Source organism: Pongo abelii, chromosome 5 (genome assembly GCF_028885655.2).
Source record: "Pongo abelii isolate AG06213 chromosome 5, NHGRI_mPonAbe1-v2.0_pri, whole genome shotgun sequence".
NCBI classification, from domain to species: domain Eukaryota; kingdom Metazoa; phylum Chordata; class Mammalia; order Primates; family Hominidae; genus Pongo; species Pongo abelii.
In genome coordinates, this window is record NC_071990.2 from 149,230,733 (window position 1) to 149,246,700 (window position 15,968).

General features: G+C 38.5%; 1 protein-coding gene and 1 long non-coding RNA gene across 2 annotated transcripts in view; both read left to right on the plus strand.

The window, feature by feature from the left end:
• The window catches only part of SAMD5 (sterile alpha motif domain containing 5), a 441,477-nt gene that overhangs the window by 139,481 nt on the left and 286,028 nt on the right, over positions 1-15,968 (plus strand). The gene's annotated exons all lie outside the window — the stretch shown is intronic.
• The window catches only part of LOC129060099 (uncharacterized), a 91,056-nt gene continuing 76,889 nt past the window's right edge, over positions 1,802-15,968 (plus strand). The window contains exon 1 of the long non-coding RNA XR_008526524.1: positions 1,802-15,534. This is a non-coding gene — a long non-coding RNA (uncharacterized LOC129060099). The remainder of the gene's footprint in view (positions 15,535-15,968) is intronic.

A 15,968-nucleotide genomic window follows, 5' to 3' on the forward strand; every position in this document is an offset into this window, starting at 1 on the left:
TTCAAGAAATTGAACAAAGGCCAGCTCCCCTGGGCTACGTAAGGTAAACATTCCAATCAGCATCACCCATGGAAGCTGATTTGGAAATCATTCTCAAGAAATACTGTCCAAGCTCATTTCTCTAAGCTCACGCAATATAATTTTAAAGCAAAAAGAACATTGACCCTTCCTCTGCTTGAGGTGATAATGTTGATTCCCATGTTAGAATAATAGAATTTTTCTGTACCTTATGTATTTATACACTTACTGCAGATTCAGCACAGAGGCCATCCTGAGAAAAAGAGCAAGTTACATTGAATTCTAATGTGTTACACATGATCTTGCACAGGTGTGTGAATACTTTTCATCTCAAAGCATTTCCCATAGTTTTATATAGGAGCAGGGTATAAGCTCGGATAATGGTGAAAGAGGCCAAGGAGAAAAGCCTAAGAATTGATGAGGTCTGTGATAAATCGTGGCACCTCAGTGTCATATGAGTTGAGTTGGTCCTATGCAGCTCTAGCTGCTGATTGTGTGAGAAATACAGACCCAGTGCTATCAGACCTTAAGACTTGCTTTCACAATAAATTAACACTCCAGGTTTTTAGGTGAAACTTTGCCATCTAATGAAATACATCCACGGGCCAGAACTGGCTCTCGGGTCATCAGTTTGTGATAGACTAGGATCATTACCAGTGGCTTAGTATATGTCAAGTTCTGTGTCAACTGTTATCTTTGTCTCTATTTCTATATCTATCTGCCTATCTATCTGTCTGTCTGTCTGTCTATCTATCTGTCTATCTATCTATCTATCTATCTATCTATCTATCTATCTAGTCTTATCTATTCACAGCTGACCCTTGAACAATATGGGGGTTAGAGGTGCCAACCCCCTGTGCAGTCAAAAATTCAAGTATAGTTTTGACTCTCTCAAAACTTAAAGTACCAATACTATACTGTTGACTGGAAGGAAGCCTTACTGATAACATGAATAGTTGATTCATAGACCAGCGTGGTGGCATGTGCAGTGAGCCATGATCTTGCCACTGCACTCCAGCCTAGGCGACAGAGTGACGCCCTATCGCAAAAAAAATAAAATGACATATACATTTGCATCAATTGTTTATGCTTCATGGATTCATTAAATATTCAATGCTTCTTGACCTGTTCGGTTTCTACTTATGTTTATTGGTACCTACCACTTCTTAATCTCAAAGGATTTTGATTGGCCTGTTTATGTCTCATGCTTAATAATATCCAGCTTGATACAGTATTTGTGTACTGTGGTATGCTAAACTAGAGAGCTTATCATTATCACTGTACAATAATCTGTAGAAAACTTTGTAATTTGAAAACTTCAGGTGGCACTTGTAGTGTTGTATAAATGTATGCAGAAATAAAACCATATTCAGAATTATTTCTTTTAGAATTAGAGTAATCATGCTTTAGAAAACACTGCATTTCTTATCTCTTTTAACATATATAAAAAAACCTGAAATTTCACTTTGGGTTACCATAAAAAATAGTTGATCATACATATTTTGTGTTATATGTATTACACACTGTGCTCTTAAAGCAAGCCAGAGAAAAGAAAATGTTATTAAGAAAATCATAAAGGCCGGGTGCGGTGGCTCATGCCTGTAATCCCAGAACTTTGGGAGGCCAAGACGGGTGTATCACCTGAGGTCAGGAGTTCAAGACCAGCCTGGCCAACATGGTGAAACCTCATCTCTATTCATAATAATAATAATAATAATAAAATAGCTGGCTATGGTGACAGGCACCTGTAATCTCAGCTACTCAGGAGGCTGAGGCAGGAGAATTGCTTGAACCTGGGAGGTGGAGGTTGCAGTGAGCTAAGAGCATGCCATTGCACCCCAGCCTGGGTGACAAGAGCAAAACTCTGCCTCAGAAAAAGAAAATCATAAAGAATAGAAAATACATTTATTATCATTAAGTAAAAATAGATCATCATAAGGTTCTTTATTCTGTCATCTTCATGTTGAGTGGCTGAGGAGGAGGAAGAAACATTTAAAACATAGAACAGGCCAGAAATGGTGACTGAATAGATGCAGGGGATGATCAAGATGAGGTTAAGTTTTCTGGTTTAATTAATTGTATAGTTGGTGAAACCATTCACCAAGATTTGGAGCTTGAAAGAGGGGGGCTTGAATGGGGTGGCTGATGAAGCAATCAGGTTTGGATGGGTTGAGTCTGAGTTTCAGGTGCCAGTGGGACATTCAAATGGAAATTTCCAGAAGTCATTTGGAGACGTTTGATGCTCTAGGGAGCAACTTAGGCTGGATAGATGATTATAAGTGGTAGATAGTGATGGAAAATATGGAAGAAGATGAGTTGGCCACAGTAGGGTGTGTATTAAGAAGCAGCACAAACACTTTGAGAGTATTAGTTCCAGACATTGCGAGTTGCTAAGAGCAGCCTTCATTAGGGCTTCTTGATGCCCTGGCAAGATGTCACTCTGAACAGGTAGAATATCAGCACCATTCAGAATCCACCTTCCAAGAGGAAATTTAGGCAACTTGAGAGGCATTGCTCACTGAATAACTCACACCCTCTTCTGAAAATGTAGCCTTTGAGCTTATCTCAATAAAAGATAATGCCTCTACAATTTAGGTAACAGAGTGTTGATGTTCACTCAAACCCTTTCTTCTGTTGGACCACTACAAGAGATTAAGTAAATTGATTAAGGTTACGTGACAGAATTTGAACCCAGGTCTGTAGGTCTTGACTTCAACCCGTGATCAGTTAGGTTGATCCTATTAGTGGGGAGACTTCCCTCTAAGGCCAGCTGTCTTTTATAGAGGCAGATTTGTGGAATGCATCAGTGCATGTATTAGTCCATTTTCACATTGCTATAAAGACCTCCTGAGACTGGGTAATTTATAAAGGAAAGAGATTTAATTGACTCAGTGTTCAGCATAGCTAGGGAGGCCTCAGAAAACTTACAATCACGGCAGAAGGCAAAGGGAAGTGAGGCATCTTCTTCACAGGGTGGCGAGAAGGAGAATGAACACAGGAGGAACTACCAAACACTTAAAAAAACCATCAGATCTCGTGAGAACTCACTCATTATCATGAGAACAGCATGTGGGAAGCTACCGCCATGATTCAATTACCTCCACCTGGTGTCTCCCTGGATATGTGGGGATTATGGGGATTACAATTCAGGATGAGATTTTGGGTGGAAACACAGCCAAACAACATCAGTGCATAAACTAGTCCACTTCCAATAAAGGAGCTCAAAGCCTCTGGCTGACAAGGGTGCACCCCCACCATCATCCTTCTTTTAGCTGATGTACAAGACCTTACAACCATTCTCCTGCTAGAAATAGAAAACTCTGAAAGAGATATAAACAGTAGTCTCAACTTTGGATCCTCAGATTTGGAGAGGATGTGTCTTAAACATCTCTGTTCAGGTGGGAGAAATGTGCTTGGTACTCTTATGGCTGCATCTGCAAGTCATCAAGAAACATAAAGAAAGTAATTGGTCCAAAACTTTATTTGGAATTGTAGTTCAATCAAAAATTTACTTTTAACTTCCGCATTTATGTATCAGTTAAAAGGCACTGGCCAATGATGCTTCACTATATACATTTAATTACTATAAAAACTTGATAGGAAACATTATGTTTCTTCCACACTAACACTGCATTAAACTTTAGCCATTTGAACTGATAAAAGCCATCACCCTGCAAAGAAGAATTAATCGTGGAAGTGCATTCAAACAAGAGAACATTTTTTAGATGACCTCTGTTGGATTCTTATTAGCAATGTTTATGTTCCATGTAATGTTTTCCATATGCTGTTACTGTTTGAAAGTTCGGTCTTGCATTTATTCTTCTCACCAGCTGTGGAAGTCTAGACCCTAGGCAGCAGCTTCTACCCAAATGTCTGCATATTCTGGCATTCTGGCCACCAGAACTATTTATTTTATTTTATTTTAGTATTGTTTTTCATGGAATGAGGGTTTGGGTCGCATATTTGTGAATATAATCATAAGCTTCAGATGTCTTTTATCTTTATGATGGGACCATCTTGTCATATGCTTAGCTGACTTCCAATTTGCAGAATATTGGCATGTTTCATAGCTCTAAAGGTAAAACCAAATATTCTAGAAAATTCACATGAAATGAATTATACTGTGACTTTTTCAAAATAGCTTCATTATTTTTATAAAAGGGATGTATGCTCAATGAATGAAAAGAAAGTCATGTAATAAAAGTATAAACAGGCCGGGCATAGTGGTGGCTTACGCCTCTAATCCCAGCACTTTGGGAAGCCAAGGCAGGCAGATCACCTGAGGTCAGGAGTTTGAGACGAGCCTGGTCAACATGACAAAACTCTGTTTCTACAAAAATACAAAAATTAGCCAGGCATGGTGGCACATGCCTGTAGTCCTACCTAGTCTGGAGGCTGAGGCAGGAGAATCACCTGAACCCAGGAGGCAGAGGTTGTAGTGAGGTGAGATCGCGCCACTGCGCTCCAGTCTTGGCAATAGAGCGAGAAAACGTCTCAAAAAAAAAAAAAAAAAAGTACCAACAGGTGGAAAAAAGCCACCTGAAACTTTACCAACTGGGCAAGAACATGGCTCAGTGACCACTCTCCCCCAATCTCTTGCTCTGTGAATGTATTACCATGCCTTTTAAATGGTATTGTTTATTAATAAGGGTGTAAGTATACCTTGTATGTTGACTTACAGAGAGTGATGAAGTAATTTATTGTCTGTACCTGGACACTTTGGAGAGTGAAAGGGACTGCTATTAACAATCAGACTGGGACAACAGATGTGTACCTGAACTGTCCCAGGCACCTTGAACTGGTATTGCCCTCCACATAGACCCTTTACCATACACGAAGTTATTCATTTATTACACATTCATTGAACATTTATTCAATGCCAGACATTAATTAATAAATTTAATAAAACACACAAAGGCCTACAGTTCAGCAGAAGATAAAGTGTCACTCAGTAGGGACTGTGGTGAAGGACACCTGTCATATTGTAAGCCATGTGGACTCTCAGGGAAGGTGGAGGTAACTTTCAAAGGATTAGTGGAGTTAGGGTGTCAAAGGAGCAGGCAAGGGGCATTCTCCCTACAGTGAGTGATTTATGCAAAGACTGGAAGCAACAGAGCATATGGGAATTGGGGAAACCGCAAAAGGCTCAGGATGGTTTGAACCTTTGGTGGAAAGAAGAGGAGTAGCCGAAGACGAGGCTGGACATGAACCGCCTGGTATGCAATGCTGTAGAGATTGGGTTTCACCCTAAGGACACTGGCATGTTTTAAACAGAGAAGTCATCAGACTTGCATTTTAGAATTCTGGATGAAGGTGTTACTCATGGAAAAGATTGAGGTGTATCTGATGTGATTAAGGAGGTTGCATCAACGTGCAAGGGACAGGAGAGAGTTGTGGAGTCAAATTCAGGCACCAGGCTGGATAGTGGAAACATTCACAGAAACAGAACTTTCAGGGAGGAGATGGTTTGGGTGAAAGGGAAGAGGGTGATGCGGTTTCCATGTGTTCAGTTTCAGGCTCCAGTAGGGCACCCAGGTGGAGATACCTACCTGTGCGATATTGGTTGGAACTCAGAAGACAGATCTAGGTCAGGGAGGGAGATTTTGGGAGTTGGTGGCTTTTAGGCATATTTAAAGCCATGGGAATTTGAGGCTAGTTGGATTTTTATTACTTATCATGAATTTCTATTAACTCCGGTTCAAGGTTATTGAATTTGTAATAGAGCTGAATAAATAGCTAAAATTATGACATTTTGAAATATATTCATCCCCACCCATATTCATGAAAGAAACATTTGTTTGGAAGATATAAAACGTCACTATTCAGAATGTATTGTCCAAAGGAATTGGCAAAGAGGTTTTTAGCCAAAAATCAAACTTAGAACATTTCCCATTCTTTCCCTTTCATAATAGAGAAAAGTGATTAAAGCTCTTTGGCTAAAAATAGCAAACGATTATGGTCCAGCTCGCATTGTAGGAACAGGAAGCCTTTGGTTCATTGAACTCCGCAAACAATCCCCACACATTGTAGCCACTGTAACTTTCTCCATTGCTAACTCTTTAACATACGATTTTCCCTCTGAGAGTTGCTGGTCTTGCTAGTTGCTGTGGTCTGAATGTTTGTGTCCCTTCCAAATTCATATGTTGAAATCCTGACCCCCAGGGTGATGGTATTAAGAGGTGGGGCCTTTGGGGAGGTTGATTAGGTCTTGAGGGAAGTGCTCTTATGAATGGGATTAGTGCCCTTACAAAAGAAGCACAGGGAAGCTCCTGGCCCTTTCCACCGTGTGAGGACACAGTGAGAAGGTGGCCATCTGCAGGCAGACACCAGAACCCAACCATGCTGGCATCCTGATCTCTGATTCCCCAGCCTTCAGATCCGTGAGAAATATATTTCTGTTGTTTATAAGCCACCCAGTTTAAGGTATTTTATTATAGCGGCCCAAACAGATGAAGACTAGTATTCAACTTTTACATAAAGAACAAAATTAAATTAGAGCAAGCATTATCAGAGAATATGGGAGCTGTGAGTCACATTAGAGATTCTTTTACCAACTATGTCATTTTTCTAGACAAGGCAGCTGAAGACCAGAGTGATTCAGTGCTTTCCTCCAAGACCACACCCAGGCCTGCACAGAGTGGGGGTCAGAGTCCTGCAGCTCAACACCCCCCACCCATTCAGCCTCTTACCAGCCAGGACCCTGTGGATGATTTTTGCCATTTAAAAGTCATTTGCTCTTTCACAATACTGATAAATAAAAGTACCAAATAACGTATCTTAATTGGTCAAAATGTAGGGACAGAAAATGAAAGGAGACAAAGGTGCATTTCTTACACAGTTGACTTAGGCTAGCATTTTCCACTGTAATTGCAAATATACAAAGTGTGTCATCTTTCTGGTTATATGTCCTTTACTTAATTGCACTAAAAGCTATTTGGTTTCATCAGAGGTTCCAAATATTGCCTCTGGTTTAATAGCCGAAGGTTTTTTTTGTTTGTTTGATTGGATGGTTCGTTGTTTGGTTTTTTTTAGAAAGTGGCTTTTGAAACCATATTATAAGTGTTTTATAATAATTGCCTTTCTCCTCTCAACCTAGCAAAAACATATAGATAAAAGGACAATCAAGTAGAGATTCTGAGCTTTTATTAATTTTCTGTAATGCTATTGAACAAAAGCTCAAGGACATTGAGACACCGTGGATCAGTAGCAATCATGGAGGAGGCTCCCTGGTTCAGTAGCAATGGCGGTCTAGACACGTGAGACACCATGGTTCAGCAGCAATAGTAGGGGAGGCAGGAGACTGGACTGGCTGGCCAAGTGGCCTTCTGGGGCTCCTCATCTCAGATCCCTATGTATTCACCCTGAATATGTCACAAGTATTGGGCTAGATTGTTTTTAAAGGTTCCTGGCAACTCTAACAGTTTATTATCCTACAGTCAAGACACACATTTTCATTTTATCACAATTTCTGATTCTTCACACTTTTTCTTATCCCATATGATGTGTTGGTGAATGCTGTCACTTTGTTCGGTCAGCATTAATGTACTATTTATTATTTATTTACTTGGTGCCAGCAACTGTCTTAGATGTCTTTTTGCCTGTCATTTTTTTCCATTCATTACAGCTGCCCCCTCTGAGCACTGAGAACCCCCAGAATTCAGCAACTTCGATTTGTTTGCCTCCCAGAGGCTAAGCCGACCTTCCTAGTTTACACACAAAATGCTCCCACTTAAGTACGTACTCTACCATATTCCTTCCTGAAAGTATAAATATACTTTCTGAGTAGTCCAAAGTGTTAATGTTTGATTATCTTGACTTGGAATTAAAAAAATGAGAAGCAAGTTGAACAAATCATTTCACATTTAAAATCCACATATTTCCTAGAAATGTACCAAATTTTGATCTAAATAGGAAGTAAGGTATTTTCAGAGATAAATACTTCAAAATGGAGTTAAATAGACTTGCTTTATACTCAGAGATTCAAATAAGAAGATGATCTAAAGTTTGGTTATCTTATTATTTCTTTTTAATTCCATTTTCCTTTGATTGCCTCATTTATAAAATGGCAGCCAAAGACATTTTGGACAGTGAGAGTATGTGTCTGATGTGCATATCACAGCTATAAAGTGTGTACATGTGAAGACTTCACACATCCATATGCATGTTATCCATGGCTCCATCGAGCAGTCCTCTTAATTATGCTTTATATATGCTTTGTGCAGCCAGGCATTGATCTTTCAAGTACTGGTGTCTGGTTCAAAGACTTGTAATTAGGCAGAAAGATCTGGTAAAATGGATTCTATGGAATTATTCAAATGCTCTGTGTGTATGAAATTGTTCATCTAGAATTATTTATCTGGAAAAAAAGACACTTTCAAATATGCACAGAGCCTATTTTTTTAAAAATTGTATTCCTTTCCATCATTTACTGATATTCCATGCACTTCTTGGACATTTGCAAATTGGAGGGCTTTGTTTTTTGTTTTTTGTGTTTTGATATGAAGCTGCTTTGTTCTTTCCTGTGGGCCTGTTAATTGGTGAGCTCTTTATCCATGAGATCAAGAATCAGGGGCTTTTTATTAACTCATTGTGAGCTCTAAGATATTCCCATGGGCATGGAGAAGAGAAGTTGCCTTTGAAACTTCATGCTTCTCCTATTCTTTTACAACACTGGTCACAGCCCGGAAGATGTAATCAACAATGACAAGAATTTAATCCACAGTTTAGAATTAGAATCCCCTGATACTGAAAATTCTATAATGAGCCTTTTTGTCTTTTTTCCTTTATTTTGTTAGCATTTACAATTCCTTTTACTTGTGCACGCTTTCTCCTCCAGGATAAAATCCTGTTAGGGATTTTAAAATAAATAATTGAATTCTGCATTCTAGTTCTAAAAGCCATAAAAGGAACAACGTTTATTTTTCTGGAAGACATTGTCGTGGTCTGTAGGTGGTGATGTGAAAATTCTTAGAATTTTCTTTCTTGAAGATGGAAAGACCAGTAAATTCCTCTTTTCTCTTTCACACATAAATACACCATCATCACATACCTTTCTCTAAAAGTATGAATTTCCCCGCTAAGTAGTCTGAGAAATTATCTCTCTACAAAGAGCTCCCTGGGGGATTTGCAGGGTTTGGAAGTGAAGAAGAGAATGAAAGGAGCCCCTGAACAGTTTCAGTGACTCTTAGGAATTTCAATTCTCCATTGCTACATGGCTTACTATTATTATTATTATTTTTACCAAAACATATGATACCCCTTTCTAGGCCACTACTGTTGCTCCATTTTAGCGTTTTCAGAGAATGTTTTTTCTTCCTTCTGATTAGCCTGTTTTTCTGCTCCTGCTGCTGCTGCTGCTGCTGCTATCCTGATGTAAGTGCCTGTGAGTAAGCAGTGAGCTCCAGTGTACAGGGTTTATTTTTTTTCTCCATGATTCTTAACAGCTTTTCTATTAGAATGATTTTATGCCTGGATGGTTTGACTATCTTTTTCTCAAAAAAAAAAAAATATAAAACAAAGTGCAGGAAACCCAAAATACCTTCCCAACAATCAGAAATTTGCTTGTTGTCAGTTTGCCCTCCATCCTCCTACCTGAGTCACTAGAAGCATCTGGGTCAGCCTGGGGATTGGTGGCAGGCACATCTGGGGTCCTTTTGATTGACAAGCACAATGAACCCAAGTGATCAGGACCATGAGTGACGATTCGCCACATGTGTGTTTAGTTATCATCATCAAGGCACCTAGCAATTTTACTTCTGAACACTGAAACTCATTTTCGCTCTTTCCCTCTGTATTTTCCTTGCTTTCCCCACATTTTTTCCTGAAGAATATGTTGGTTCCTTTTAATGTTTCATTTCAGGCTAGTTTGGGCACACAAATTTTCCATTTCCCAAGATATTCTTAAAGTGAAGAAGGCACTCTGATGTACACACAGAAACAGGCTTAACATGTAAGTGTAAAAAGAACACTTGACTAGCTCCTAAGCAACCTGCATGACAGGAGAGATTTTGTACTATCTTGCTATGTGACTTTAGGTAAGTCACTTTACTGGTCCTCATTTTTGTCACATGTATGCCTTTTGAACTAAAAAATTCAATTATTTTTATTTGTATAAATTTTCTCTTCTGAAACAATTTTATGCATGCATATCTACGTTGCCCTAGTTTTCTTATAATACCTTTAAGCATCTTAAAACTAGAATACTACTGAATGGACAGAAAAACAAATCTGTACACAAAGACATTCAGAGTGACTTTATTAATCAGAAACTGTGTAACAAAATCAGCTCTTGCAGTACATCATTATAGGTGGCACAACAAATGCTAAAGAATATTTATGTAATTTATTAATTACAATATCTACTTGATTCTCTAGAATTTCCACGTTAAGTAAACAGAGAGGTTGCAAACTCTTCACATCTTATGTCCAACTGATTTTTCATTGTAGTTTTCTAGTTACAAAGCTGTTTTCATTGTGAAAAAATGTGTTAATCATATAATACAATGAATGTGACAATTAAAATAATATAAATGCAAAAATCATGTAGGTTTATGGAAAGAATGAACTCAAGTGTAAAAGCACTAGATAAAAGAAAGAATAACACTTTCTAACATTAGAAGCCACAGTCTACAACAAGGTTATAGCAGTTATGGACATCTATGGACCAAATAATACAGCAACTGCCTACATAAAATAGAAACCAATGGAATAAAATGTAAACAAACACCAGAGTCATCTAATTATGGATCAAAATCCAGTATAAAATAAAGGTAGTATTTAAGACCATGAGATAGAGATGGTCTTTTTATAATAAATGGTGTTGGGACAACTGGAAAGCAATTTTGAAAAAGGTAAAATTAGATCTGTTTCTCATACCACACACAAAAATAAACTCCAAGTGCATCAGAGATCTGAAAGTGAAAAGAAATAACACTATACACACGCTAGCAGAAAACATGACCGAATCCCTCTACAACTTGAACACAGAGAGACTTTCTACTCTTTAAAAATCCCTATACAACAAGGCAAAAGATAAATGTGGCTACATAAAAATAAAACTTTTGCAAGTCAAAAGCAAAAAATTGAAAACAAACAAATACACAAACTATCTACTCAAAATGGTAAACACCAAAAGCAAAGAAGTTAAAAGACAAATGACCACTGGGAGAAAATATTTTCAGTGTTCTTTTTCCATAAAAGGCATATACCCCTAAGTTGTAAACATCTTTTAAAAATTAAGAGAAAAAATGAACAAAAACTTTGTGAACGAATGAGCAAATAAATGAAGCAAGAATGCACAGAAAGACAACATATGAAAAGATGTTCAAATCTTCTCATTGTAAGAGAAATGAAATTGGAACAACACCAGTACTATTTCTAATTCATTAGATTGGCAAACTTAGAAGTTTGACGATACATTCTGTTGGAGAGGATGTAGGGAAATAGGAGCTCTCCTACATTGCTGGTGGTAATAGCAAATGGTAACATTCCTATGCAGGAGGACTGGCAATATGTAACAAAATTGTATATGCATTTGGTTTCTATCCTAGCAATCCCACTTCTAAGAATTTACTCTGAAGATAAACCTCCAACAATACAGTATACGTGTACGTGTGTGTGTGTGTGTGTGTGTGTGTGTGTGTATCCATAAGGTATTCATTGTTCATTGAAGCATTTGTTGTAATTGCAAAATGTTGGAAACTACTTGAATGTCCAAGCATAGAGACCGGTTGTATAAAGTATAGTATTTATACGCACTGTGTATTATGCAGCTGTAAAAAATATGAGGAATTTTCCCTTCCATAATAAAGTGATTTCCAGGATATATACTTAAGTGAAAAAAGCTATGTGCAAGAGAGTATAAGGAAGCTGTGTACTTTCTTATAGGTATGAAACAAGGAAAAATTAGAAAACATACTGATCTTGCGCTAGAGGGTAGAAAATGGTATAAAAGACACATTTGGGACAACTGATAAAACTTGGAATATTAATTGTAGATTAGATACAATTATTACATTAATGTTAAATGTCCTGAAGTTGATAACTGTACTGTGGCCGTGTAAGATAATAGCCCTATTCTTGGAGGATAGAGAGCTTGGTCTATGTAATTTATTTTAATAAAGGGGTATGTAACCTACTTTCAAATACACCAGGACAAACATGAGAGAGAGAGACAGAGAGAGCGAGTGAGCATGAGAAAGAGAAATGAAAGAGAGCACAGATAAGGCAATGAGGTAAAATGTTGAAACTAGGTGAAGCTGGTTGTCTTTGTCAGCTGAGGCTGCTATAACAAAATACCATGAATCAGGTGGCTTATAAACTACAGAAATTTATTTCTGACAGTTCTGGAGGCTTGGAAGTCCAAGATCAAGCCATTGGCAGATTCGGTGTCTGGTGAGGGCCTGCTTGCTGGTTCATTGATGGTGCCTTGTCGCTCTGCCCTCACATGGTAGAAGGGGCATGGAAGCTCTCTGAAGTTTCTTTTATACGGGCATCAGTCCCATTCGTGAGAACTCCACTCTTATGCCCTAATCACCACCCAAAACTTTCACCTCCTAATATCATCCCCTTGGTGGTTAGGGTGTAAACATGAATTTTGGAGGGACACAAAGATTTAGTCTGTAACATTGGTGAGAAGCTAAGTGAAGATTCTTTGTTCTCCTTTTGTATAGATTATTTGTATTGATCTTTGCATTTTTCAAAAGTTTGAAACTATTTCCAAATAAAATATCTTTAAAAATGGGGAAAAAATAGACTTCTCACATGCATCCAAAGGGGACTTACACAGGTGGTAAAAGATGATTCTTGTCACTTTGTTCAAAGGAATAGTATAAAATTTTCAGGCCAGTCCTATGACCTCTGGGGTCAGTTCAAGGATCTCTTCAGAAGCCTCTCCAGTGTCCTAGCCCAGTCCAGTGAGGCTGGGCACATTTTATTCAGAGGATGTTAAGAAGATTGTCTGGGAATCAGTATTATTTCATAGCTCTTTTTTGGAGAGCTATGAGGCAGCTGTCTCTGCTTAAAGCCACCAAAACCAGTAGTGCCCAAGGTGCAAGCTCACAGTTAGATGTGGAATTGTGTCTTTTTGCCCTTTGAATCTTTTCCCACAAGATGATGGTTTATTTATTTATTTATTCATATATATATTTTAATTTTTATGAGTACAAGATGATGATTGATTTAGCAACTGAGATAATTGATACTATTCATCTCAAAGTGTAGCAAACCTTAGTGAGAAAGAGAAAACAGTGGTTATTGAAGGACTTAGCACAGATTTCTGCTCACCTATGTACTTAAAAATGATTTACTAATTGAAATGATATGAGAGGCATTAAAGGCATTATGGGTGAGATTGTCATCTCCTACTGGGATTTTTTTTTCCACTTTCAAGTCAGAACGTGGGTGGAAGACAGCATTCTTTGAGCACATGGAATTAAGGTAAGAATTGGGCTAAACATGAATGGGGATTATGTTTATTTTGTGAGAACTGATCTCAATCTTCTTTGGCTTTATACTAATGACGCAAGTACTAGCTAATAGTTATTGAGTGTTCTGGGGACACATTGGGCTAAACCCTTGTATGGATCAGCTAATTTGATCTGTGTTCGTTTTAGAGATGAGGAAACAGGCACAGAGATATAATTTACTCAGTTAATGAGTGGTAATTATTCTAGAGCCTGAACTACTAAAGCAGATTGACTCTGAGATTAAGGGAATTTAATACAGAATAAAAGAATGAGTTTAGAAGACATCCTCTCAAAGGCAAACTTCCTTATAGCAAACACTGCAGATTATGGCTTTGTAACAGAATGGACTGAAACATTTAGACCAGTGTGTTCTTAACTGCTTTATAATTGGCAGATGGCACTTGGTGTGCTGTGAGTTGTTAATAGGTTAATAGGTATTCTTTGGGGAAATGAGTTTCCTAATCAAGTAAAATTGGGAAACAGAGCATGTTCTCAGTACATTTTAAAAAAATAACATTATTGAATGTGGCAGGGAAATTTTGTTTTTTTTCATGTCCCTGGTTCTGTGAATTTCTTTATCAATTATTTTGCTATCAGCAAAGCTTATCAATGTGACCTACAAGATTCCTCAAAAGAATACATAATGAGAAGAGAGCAAAACAACAGGATTTGTATTGGTATTTGTATTCTAGCATTTTTGATCACCAACTTGAGTCTTCTATACTAGCTCAACTTCTGGCTGATAAATGGGATGGTTTGGATGATGGAGAGGTTTTCATTAGAAAGATAACAGATTCTTAGAAGTGATTAGGAAAAAAAGAAAGCATAATTTTAACTGAAGCTTTCCCAACGTATATAAGAATGAGTGTATTCCGTTTAGGAATTTCTGTTAAATTGCTTTCATTAAACAAAAATGAGAGAAGTAGTGGCTAAAGTAATACGCTATATCAAATAATTTCTTGGAAATCTCGCTCTCTATATATAGGGTATATATTTATAGCATTAGGATGTGTTTTCCATTCCACCCCTCCCCATCACCAGTGATAGATTTTCATAACTTGTAGTAGCTGGAAACAGGACTGGGAAAAGCTATGGCAAATCTCCTGTAGGTCACCGCCCTGTTGTGCCTGTGGAAAGAAACCAGCTTTGTCGGGAGGGAGGGGAGATGGCCAGGACGTCCTAATAGGCCATTTTCTGTCTTCTTTCCATGATTGTTCTCAATCACTTGGCAATCACGATGCTATTAGGAGCACCCTGACCGAAGACACTCAGATGCTTAGCTTTGCCATTAACAACATTGACAGGAAGCTTTGAGGTTGCTGCACAGCTGATGGGTCTTGAGAGTCTTGAATTAGAAGTCGGCCTGTCCTTATGACATGCCGAAATGCCCCGGCTCCTTCTGCAGAAGGATGTTCAGGTAATAATTGGAACTGTATATATGTGAATGTCTAAATTATTTCATCTCCTATATCTCTTCATATTCTACCGTTTATTATTACATGGCAGTGCAGTAAGTCATGGATGTTGTCTGTATGGTAATGGCTTGTATCGAACCTTGAAGTTCACCATGCCCTGGTAGACGGGATTTATAGAGTGACGTGCAGAACCCCTTCCTTTCCTAGACCTTGCCCTGCAGCCACCCTGCTTCCCTACCATGCTGAGCCAGTGTTGGGCAAAACAGACATTTCCAGGGTTTGTCACCCCATCATGGTCCTTTAGGCTTGTTAGAGTTCATGATCTGATAGTGATATGGTTTTGCTCTGTGTCCCCGCCAAAAATCTCATTTTGAATTGTAATCCCCCATATTGGAGGAGGGGCCTGGTACAAAGTAATTGGATCATAAGGGCGGATCTCCCCCCCTCGCTGTTCTCGCGATAGTGAGTGAGTTCTCAGGAGATCTGGTTGTTTGTGTGTGGCTCCTCCCCCTCCCTTCTCTCTTTTCCTCCTGCTCTGGCCACGTAAGATGTGGCTACTTCCCTTCGCGTTCCACCTCGATTGAAAATTTTCTGAGGCCTCTCCGTAGCCATGCTTCCCGTACAGCTGTGGAACCGTGAGTCAGTTAAAACTCTTTTCATTATGTATTAGCCAGTCTCAGATTGTTCTTTATAGCAGTGCAAGAACCGACTAATACAGGTAGGAACTGGGAAGTCAGGCACAGGTTTCTTTGGGACAGTGTTTCAAGACAGATCTTGCAAGTTTCCTTTTTACAACACCCTTTTTCTGCCAAGGTGCTCAATGAGGTTGTGCGTAGATTTGTCCCTAAAGTGTGGGATCAGGAGTATATAAATCTCCATATTGGCTACCGATGTGAAACTTCTGGACGACAATAAGCAATTATATGTATATATATTCCCTTCAGAAGCAAAATCTTTTTCTTTTCCTGGGAAGAGAACATGAAAAAGAAACTAGAATCTGGAGATTCCTAATAATTGTCATCCTTAAAGGGCATTTACATCTGAGACTTCACCTTCAGATTTTTTATGA